The sequence below is a fragment of the Capsicum annuum genome, chromosome 1, assembly GCF_002878395.1.
Source record: "Capsicum annuum cultivar UCD-10X-F1 chromosome 1, UCD10Xv1.1, whole genome shotgun sequence".
In the NCBI taxonomy this organism is placed as follows: domain Eukaryota; kingdom Viridiplantae; phylum Streptophyta; class Magnoliopsida; order Solanales; family Solanaceae; genus Capsicum; species Capsicum annuum.
Genome location: NC_061111.1, coordinates 200,371,727 through 200,381,431, shown reverse-complemented (window position 1 = coordinate 200,381,431; position 9,705 = coordinate 200,371,727).

The following is a 9,705-nucleotide window of genomic DNA, read 5'->3' as shown; positions in this document are numbered from 1 at the left end:
ATAAAGGACAAAAAGGATAAATCACTTTTCTAAAGGTCATCACACTTTTAATATATTATAGATATAGATAGATAGATTATAGATATAGATGTGTGAAAAACTTTGAAAAATGATTGAACTTTTTACGATTCATTAAAAATCTCGGCAATAGACAAAATCATTTAAATTTAAGTAATCAAATGATATATGTGTGAGGCACGTGCGGTTAAACTAACCAGGTTAAAATATATTTAAAATATAATTTTTCTTTTATAGAATTAAGAGGTGGTTCAAGGATGGGCTAATAAAGCCTTTGTTTTAGCCCCTAAAAAATCTAAGGCCTCAAAATTTTTTAAGTAATAATCTTATGATTTTCTTTTCTTTTTGATAATATTGAATATAGTAAAAAAAAATCATCATTTAATAAAAAAATTTTGAAACTTTGAATTAAAGTCTTATTAACTTGAATCAGTCATTACTATTATAAACAATAATTTTACTATGTGAAATTATATACTAAACTAGAAACAATAATTATAAAAAAAAAATAATGAAATATTGATTTTTTATTTATTATGTATATTTATATTTTTAAGGCCTCATATTAAAATTTGATTTTAGTTTATTGAAGCATTCTTAATGAAATTGTTTCGTCAAGTCAAAAAAATTGTTACTATTGCTTTCAACCAACATACAAATACTTGATCAAAGAAACCGACTTAGAGCCCGTTTGAATAGGATTAAAATCTGATTAAACTAGTTTTTAGTCTCTTTTTTAGTTTTTTAAGGTGTTTGGTAAAATTTAAAAGTACTTAAAAAAACTTAAAAACTGATTAAAAGAATCAAAAAGTGAGAAGTTGGGTACCCCTAACTTTTTGCTTTTTAGATTAAAATTCTTTTAGGTTTGACCAAAACATTTACCTTTTTATCCCTTATATTTTCCTCCAATTCCAACAATATCCTAAACTTGTAACTCTTAAATATATATTGATTTTTTTTCTTTTTTCTTTTTCGCTTCGCTTCATCTCTTTTCTCCAATTTCCTCTTCACTTTTCTTCTTTGTTTTTATCGAATCCATCATTACATCGGAGGTTTGTTCAAAAATTTTATTTTAGAATTAAAAATTATAAATAATTCATCTTATTTATGGTGTTAACAACTTTAAGGACATTTAATTCATTTTAACAACAAAAAAATGTTTAACATCACTTGTTTGCCAAACACATCAACAACTTTTTTTAAGTTTCAACACTTTTATCCAAACACTTATCTATTTCATTTTTTAAGCAGTTATTTTAAATTTTTAATTATTTAAGCTAATTTTTTTTTTTAAATCCTATCCAAACAGGCTCTTAGAGATATTAATGTAAATTTTTAATAATCAATATTTAGTCAAAATAGCTTTCCCACGGTACAGGTAGTACACGGTACCATTATATCCACGTCGGGATAGGCAAAACAAATTTAACCCGCTCAATTTGTTTAAATTTAAATTAGTTATTAATCCGTTTATTTAGCAACCGAACACATTTCAGTCCAATTTAATTTAACCCAATAAAAATAGATTGATATTTGAAAATTTTTGTTAAAATAATTTTAAAAGATTATGTTCTATTTGATATGTTATATATAGTCATAATAGAGAAAAGAATATTTTTATTAGGTAATAAAAAAATTATAAAAGAACAACCAAAGTAATTAAAATTTACCAACATGAATTGTGGTGCAGTGGATGTGGCTGCTCCACTCTTAACCAGAGGTCAAGGGTTCGATCTTGGGTATGGAGAAAACTCTGTCGGGAGTACTGCCACTTTAATGGGCCCTGCAACGCGCAATCCAGATTAGTTAAGGCTCCAATGCGGACACCGAACATCGGATAAAAAAAAATTAAACTTAATAAATATTCTACGGGTTGGGTTAGAACCTATAACCTAATCCGTTTTGATCCAACCTATTTTGGCCCAAACAAATTTGAATCAAATTAGATCTTTAACGGTTAACCGTCCAAATTTAACACAACCTGCCAATTGCCACCCCTACTATTATTTGACTTACCCCTACAGTGATGGCGCAAACTAATAACAAACAATATTTGATGTACCAATATATGCGAGTATATAAGGAAGTTAAACCTACTTTATTTGATGTACCAATATATGCGAGTATATAAGGAAGTTAAACCTACTTTCTTAACTTTGGTTCGATCATAAATTTTTAAGTTATGATTTAAAATTTAAAAATTGAAGTTTTTGAAGTTATATTTAAATATGTATTTTATTTGAAAAAATAAAATTTTGTGAGTGAAAAGTCTCAAAAAGTAAAAACTTGATTTAAGTTAATTAATGAGAACTTGAAAATGAAAATCATATTTTTTAAATTTGGTCAAATTTCATTGTCAAACATATATTTGTCGATAAATTTTTAAAATTAGTTTCGAAATTTATGATCAAACGTAAACTTTTAAGATAAATTTTCAAAATCTGATTCAAAAGATATAATCAAATTTATATTTAAGAAAAACTTTTAAAATCTGATATAAAATTTATTATCAAATGTATATTTGAAAATAAGTTTTCAAAATTTGATTCAAAATTTATGATCAAATATATATTTGAGGAAAAAAATTTAAAATCTGATAAAAAATTTATGGTCAAACACATATTTAAAGATAAATTTTCAAAATCTAATTTAAAATTTAAATTTAAATATACATTTAAAGAAAATCTTTTAAAATCTGATCCAAAATTTATGATCAAATATATATGTGAATATAAAATTTTAAAATCTGATTCAAAATTTATTACCAAATACTAGTGTAATACATACCAAATATTGTATATATTTTCGACGAACCTTTCGCTCCGCCCTTACCAACCAAACATCGATTAGTGACCAAAAATATATTCTATGACCATATCTTGTTATTATTATAAATACCAAAAAGGTAAGTTCCAAATATATTATATATTTAATTTCTACCCAAATATCAATTTGTAAACTTGGAATTCGTCATTATCACACTCTTATAAATAGACAAGTGTTAGAATATTGGACCAAAAATAGACTTATGCGAGGGATGTGTCTTTGAATCTCACTCATTATTCTGTCTTTTTTACTCTTTGGAAAAAAACAAAAAAAGGAAAAAAAAAAAAAGTAAGTGTCCATTATATATACACTTCTCTTTCATCATTAGTCATCAAAATTAAGCTAATAGAAATAGTGGTTTGGTTGATGATATGGACAATTATGTGTATGATTTTTGTTGGGTTTGAAATCGAGAGGCGTCATGCAGAAGTTTAAAGTTTGCAAATCATGAAGATGATAAATTAAATGACAAAAAAAAAAATATAATACTAAAAATATATTATTAATATGATTTGGTCAAACGACCTACATATTAAAAAAATTATATTATTCAAAAACTTAAAACCTATTGGGAAAAAACCCCCCCCTAAACAAGACTCTTTAAATTTAAACGACTACATTGTGGATGTTACTGTGTTATGGTATGAGAAGGGGGCCTTGTATTTATAGAGTTTCAAATCCAAGAAAGAGGTTTGTCAAATATGAAAAAGTTTTATATTTTCTTTCAGAAAAAGTAAAAATAATTATGGTATTACTTTTATTTTCCTTCTAAGAAAAATAAAACTTAAATTTGGTAAGAAAATCAGGACAAAAATCCTAGCAAATCTCCCCTTTTTGGCTTGATTTTCTTGAGTTGATCCGCCTTCTTCATGTCATATGCATAATTTGGTTCTTCACATAATCTTCATTACTGCTGCTTGCCATGATTAAAAATAAGATTTAAAATATTATGGTTAAAAATGGGTTAAAAATAATATTTTTATTTTTATTTTTAAAAAAGCAGCAACATGAATGTTGAAATATGCTTAAAACTTCTTCTCCACACGTAGTTGGACAAGAAAATCTTCATTATCATCAAATTTATTGCAAATTGATTAGAACCACCTTGAACTTGTCTTCAACCTCGTTTCACCAAACCACTAAATCTTTGAACCGTAGGCTCTGATACCACTTGTTGGATTCGAAATTAAGAGGTCGTCATGCGGAGACTTAAAGTTTGCAAATCATGGAGATGATAAATCAGATGAGAAAGAAAAACATAATACTAAAAACATATTATTAATATGGTTTGGTCAAACAACCTACATATTAAAAAAAATAATATTGAAAAACTTAAAACCTATTTGGAGAAAATCTCCCACTAAACAAGATTCTTTAAATTTAAACGACTACATTGTGGATGCTACTGTGCTATAGTATGAGAAGGGGGTCTTCTATTTATACAGTTTCAAAATCTTTCCTCCGAATTTATACAGTTTCAAAACCTTTCCTCTGAGAAAGAGGTTTGTCAAATATGCAAAGATTTATATTTTCTTTCAGGAAAAGTAAAAGTAATTATGGTATTACTTTTATTTTCCTTCTAAGAAAATAAAACTTAAATTTGGGTAAAAAAATCAGGACAAAAATCCTAACAATTTTTGAGTTGAAATGGTTACTATCAAGTATAAATGTTTGGTATTATGAACAAACAAAGTTGGGTGGTGACAAAAAGGTGGTGAGGTTATCATTGCCACCAGGTGATTTTGGTTGGCCTTTCTTTGGTACAATACAGTCCTTTCTCGGAGCTTTCAAGTCCAGTAATCCTGATTCATTCATATCTTCCTTTGTTTTCAGGTTATTTCTCTTTCTTATAGTTCATTCTAGTGTGTTTTCTGACATAACTACATGATTCAGAATTTTTTTTGTCTGAAAATTACATTGTGCGTATAGATAATTCCCTTTATATAACAAAAGTTTTAATGTATAGGTCACGTGTTTGAATTTCAAAATGAGACATTCTAATAATTTTTCTGAAACCCTTGTTAAAATTTCTATCTCAGTTACTGACTTTTCTGGTTGTATATCGTAGATTCGGACGTATAGGAATGTATAAGACATTCATGTTTGGTTTTTCAAGTGTGATTGTTACCACACTAGAAGCTTGTAGGAAAGTCTTAACTGATGATGAAGCATGAGAAGAAACTGACTCTCAGTTACTGCGATCGCGGTCTGAGGGTCGCGATCGTGAAAGTCAGAAATAGTCAAAGTAGTGATCGCGGTGGGCTCACCGTGATCGCGGGAGCCGCGATTGTAATCAATCACTAGTGATCGGGAAGGCGCGGAAAATAGCTCAGGGGTAGATATGTAATTTCTCACAGCTGGTTCCAATTCTCTATAGAGTATAAACCCTTTCACTTTTGGAATATCATTAACTAGAATTCAAGTTTTTGGCTTTGGCAAACCCTACTAAATTGGGCAATATTTTTGTTGTTAATTTTCCAAGGATTTTAGTTGAAATTGAAGTTGGATTTGAGAATATCCTTACTTTGCCTCTTCAATGGAAGCATTGAATGATCATTTTGGTATATTTCTTTATTCAAACTTCATGAGTAGCTAAACATCTATCTTGGAATTATTTTGAAATAGGGTGCAAATATGTGTGGGTTTTGATTATTAGTGTAGATTCTTGGTTAATAATGTTGAGTTTCACTAATACTTGTTTGTTGAGTGGGAATTTGTGGGTGAAAACCCCAAATTCTAAAAATCTCACATCATCCTTGAAAGAGGGATGTAAGTATACCTTTAGATCCTATATCATCCTTAAAAAAGGATATGGGTGACAAGGTATTAGTGAATAATAATTAGATGTTAGCTTATTCCTTTACATTATCTTAGAAATAAGGATGAATTGTGAATTTGTTATGCCTTGGGCATTTTCCTAGAAATAGAAATGCCCAATTGAGGTTTTGGGTGGATTTGTTTTTCATACCAATGAGGTATCTGAAAGGGTCCATGGGTGATATTTTTGGTGTTTGGTTGAAAAACTAGCATCAAAACTCCTAACCTAGCCTACACATATAGTCATTAACTAGAATTTACATTTGATTATCATGAACTCGTGCATTATTTTCCCCTTGAAAAACATAATTCCAAGACTCTTCTCCTATTGAAATTTGATCTACGTTTATTGCTCTTAATTGGTAGTTTGAGTAGATTTTATTAAACAACCTTCCAAACCATACCCTTAATTTTAATTTATATCTTTCATTTTGTTTACATTAAGGGTACTTCCAAACCATACCCTTAATTTTAATTTATATCTTTCATTTTGTTTACATTAAGGGTATATCTTTAGTAGCTTTCAACACCCATAGTATTTGAATACTAATTTCACTCCTCGAGTATTTGAATACATTATATTTGACAACGATCGCCTTGCCCATAAATCATAGAGTAAGCTGAGCGTGATCAAAATGGCTTCGTTGTCGGGGACTTTGTGTATGTCGTTGTTTACATATATTTCATGGATTAGTTTCTTGTTTCATTCTTTTATATGACCAAACTAGGGCCTAGTCTTATCGGGCATCTCAAGTCCGTCCGAGATCGGAGACCACCCCAAATACCCCACCATAACCGCCCCTGTACCCTATGTCGGATGAATTTCAAACATATAACAAGATATAACAAAATCAACTGAAAGACTTTTAAGGAAGTTTACAACCATAACCAATCAAATGTCCAATAGATTATCCAACTAGAATCAACCCTAATACAAAGGTTGACACCAACATCGACACTGCTCTTGCCCATAATAGTCACATAAAGCCTCTAACTAAAATCCAAGAACATCCATTCGGGACATTCCCCCGACCATAGCCAAAATCAAAGTCCAAGAAATAACAAAGAGTATAAAAAAAAAGTTCATAGCATGAAATGGAGTCTTTCGGAGTATGAAAGCTCACCCCTTGAATTTGACACGAATGATTTCCCCGAATTCCAGTCACTGAGCAGGAGGAATAGTATGGCCAGTTCCTACATTGCATGGGGATACAACGTTCAAAGACGATTAGCGGGTGAATGCTAACATGTACTTAGGATAAGGATAAAATAATGCCATTATTTAAAATCAAGGTAAATAATCATATGCAGTCACATACACACATATATATACTATGCCAGGAAAGAAAACCAAGTTTAGCATCCATTTAAAATCTTAACCTGGGTTGTGTAGCTTTACCATCATAAATTCACCCACGGGCTATATGGGTCCAGTGTTACCCCCTGAACGGGCTCCAATATATGTAGCCGCACGAACTGGAGATATCATAGGGACCGAGGATTCCCATGTACCCCCCGCCCTTCATGATACATATATATAAGTATAAACTTTGGAAACTCCCATGTACCCCACAAGCATATGGTCACCAAGACCAATTCTCATGTCGGCAATGGAGTTTGAAGTTGGGAATAGGGTGTTCTTGAAGTTATCTTTCATGAAGGGAGAAATGCGGTTAGGGAAGAAGGGGAAGCTCAGTCCCTGTATATTGGTCCATAGTGATTTTGAGAAGGGTTAGCAATATTGCGTATGATATGGAGTTGCATTCTAGTTTGAGCTCCATTCATTCGGTGTTCCATGTTTCTATGTTGAGGAAGTGTATAGGTGATCCGTCGTAAATTATTCCTGTTAACGATATTGGTATTTTGGATTCCCTATCTCATGAGGAGATCCCGATTGAAATCATAGATCGGCAGGTTCGTCGGTTGCGGACCAAGGATGTGGCCTTGATAAAGTTTTTATGGATAAACCACAAGGTGGAAGAGGCTACATGGGAAGATGAAGAGAACATGAAGTCTAAGTATCCATTCTTATTCCCCTTTCTAAAAATTTATGCTCAAGGTATGTGTTGATTCTTAACCTCTTAGTTTTATGTCTTTGTTAAAGGCAAAAAGATGAATTCCTTGGTGGTTTGTTTTCTGTGTTAAAGGTAAGAATAGATACATTTGGGGATTTAAATCATATTTGTACTGACTGATTCCATAATTTAGGTACGAATAATCTAAGTGGGGGATAATTAAAATACATGGGGTTTGGCCATTGAAAACTTCCCGAGTCTTGAACCTTCTGATCATTATACGACTCACACCTTGACTCGTATGGTATGGGTATGAGTCTAGGACCGTAGTAATTTATTGGTCGAATTGATATTGGCCATGTTTTGACCTAGATACGAGTATACTCCTTATGAGTCGTATGTTCAGGATACGAGAAGTATAGTGTCCAATCATGGGTTGTCTAATGTTTAGCCTAGATGTTCTGCTTAGGGTACGACTTGAGGGATACTAGTCGTATGGTGATGATATGAGTTGGGCAAGGGAGTCGTATGTTGGACAGAATATGGTGTCCAATTATTTGATCAAGTGATGATTTGAGGCTACCACTCGTATGATGTGGTTACGAGTTGAGGGTTCCAATCGTACCCACCTACAGAAATTTTTATAGTTTAAGTTGGGGGTATTCTGGACATTTTCACTCTTAACTCCTTTTGACCTCACGACATAAAACACCTTTTGGGATCTCATTAACCCCCTATTCTCAATCAAATACTTTTAAAATCTCTCTCAACATCTAGACTCAAGAAGAGGCTAGGGTTTCTTTAACATAATCAATTAAGGCTCCTAAGGATGGTTTCTCTCCACTTTCCTTGGTGTCTAAGGCATGTTACTCCTTCTTCATTGTTAGTTCAACTAAAAACATATTTTAATGAATATTTTTCATAGCAATATCGTGGTATTATTTGGGTTTTGAAATATATGTTGGGGGTTTTGGTTGTTTGTGGTTTGATAATACTTTCACATACTTTACTTATGGTTTTCATATTATATTTATGGTTTTGACATGTGATTTCATGGTGGTTAATTGATACTTGATTTTGGAAATTACATGTCCTCAACATGTTTGTTAAAATGTCAAAGAAAGTAATTTTGTCACATAGTTTGACTAATCTCGACACGTTGCATTGCATAAATGGTAATGGAATCTAAATTGGTATGGATGACTTTAAATGGCTTGGAAAGGTCTTGATGGCCATGGTTTTGGTTTAATTGGAAATCTTGTGAGGTAGAGAATCCCCTAAGTATTGGCTAGGACATTGCTTGCAAGTTATAGTCGGTATGACGATACCACTTTATAATGCCTTGGTAATGGATTCATTGAATTGGTAGTTTGGTTATGTGCTGAATGTTTTAATTGAGCAATAATAGCGGGTTGCGATAGCTAACCATGAAGGTGTGAGTCCGACAAACGGACACTAAAAACTCATGATTGCCGACATGAGGGTTGGTCTTGGTGACCATATGCATGCGGGGTACACGGGAATTCCTGAAGTCTATACTTGTATATATGTATCATGGAGGGCGAAGGGTACATAGGAATCCTCTGCCCCTATGATATCTCTGATTTGTGCGACTACACATACTGGGGCCCATTCAGGGGTAACACTAGACCCATATAGCTCGTGGGTGGATTTATGATGGTAAAGCTACACAACTCGGGTTAAGATTTTAAATGCATGCTAAACCCAGATCCCTTTCCCTGCATGGTATATATATGTATGTATGTGACTGCATATGGTTATTTACTTTGGTTTTAAATAATGACATTATTTTATCCTTATCCTGAGTACATGCTAGTGTTCACCTACTAACCGTCTTCAGTCTTTGTATCCCCACACGATGTAAGAACCGACCATACTACTTCTCATGCTCAGTGATTTGGATTCGGGGACATCATTCGTGTCATACTGAAGTGGTGAACTTTCATACTCTGAAAGACTCCATTTTATGCTATGGACTTCTTTTTATACTTTTTGTTATTTCTTGAAC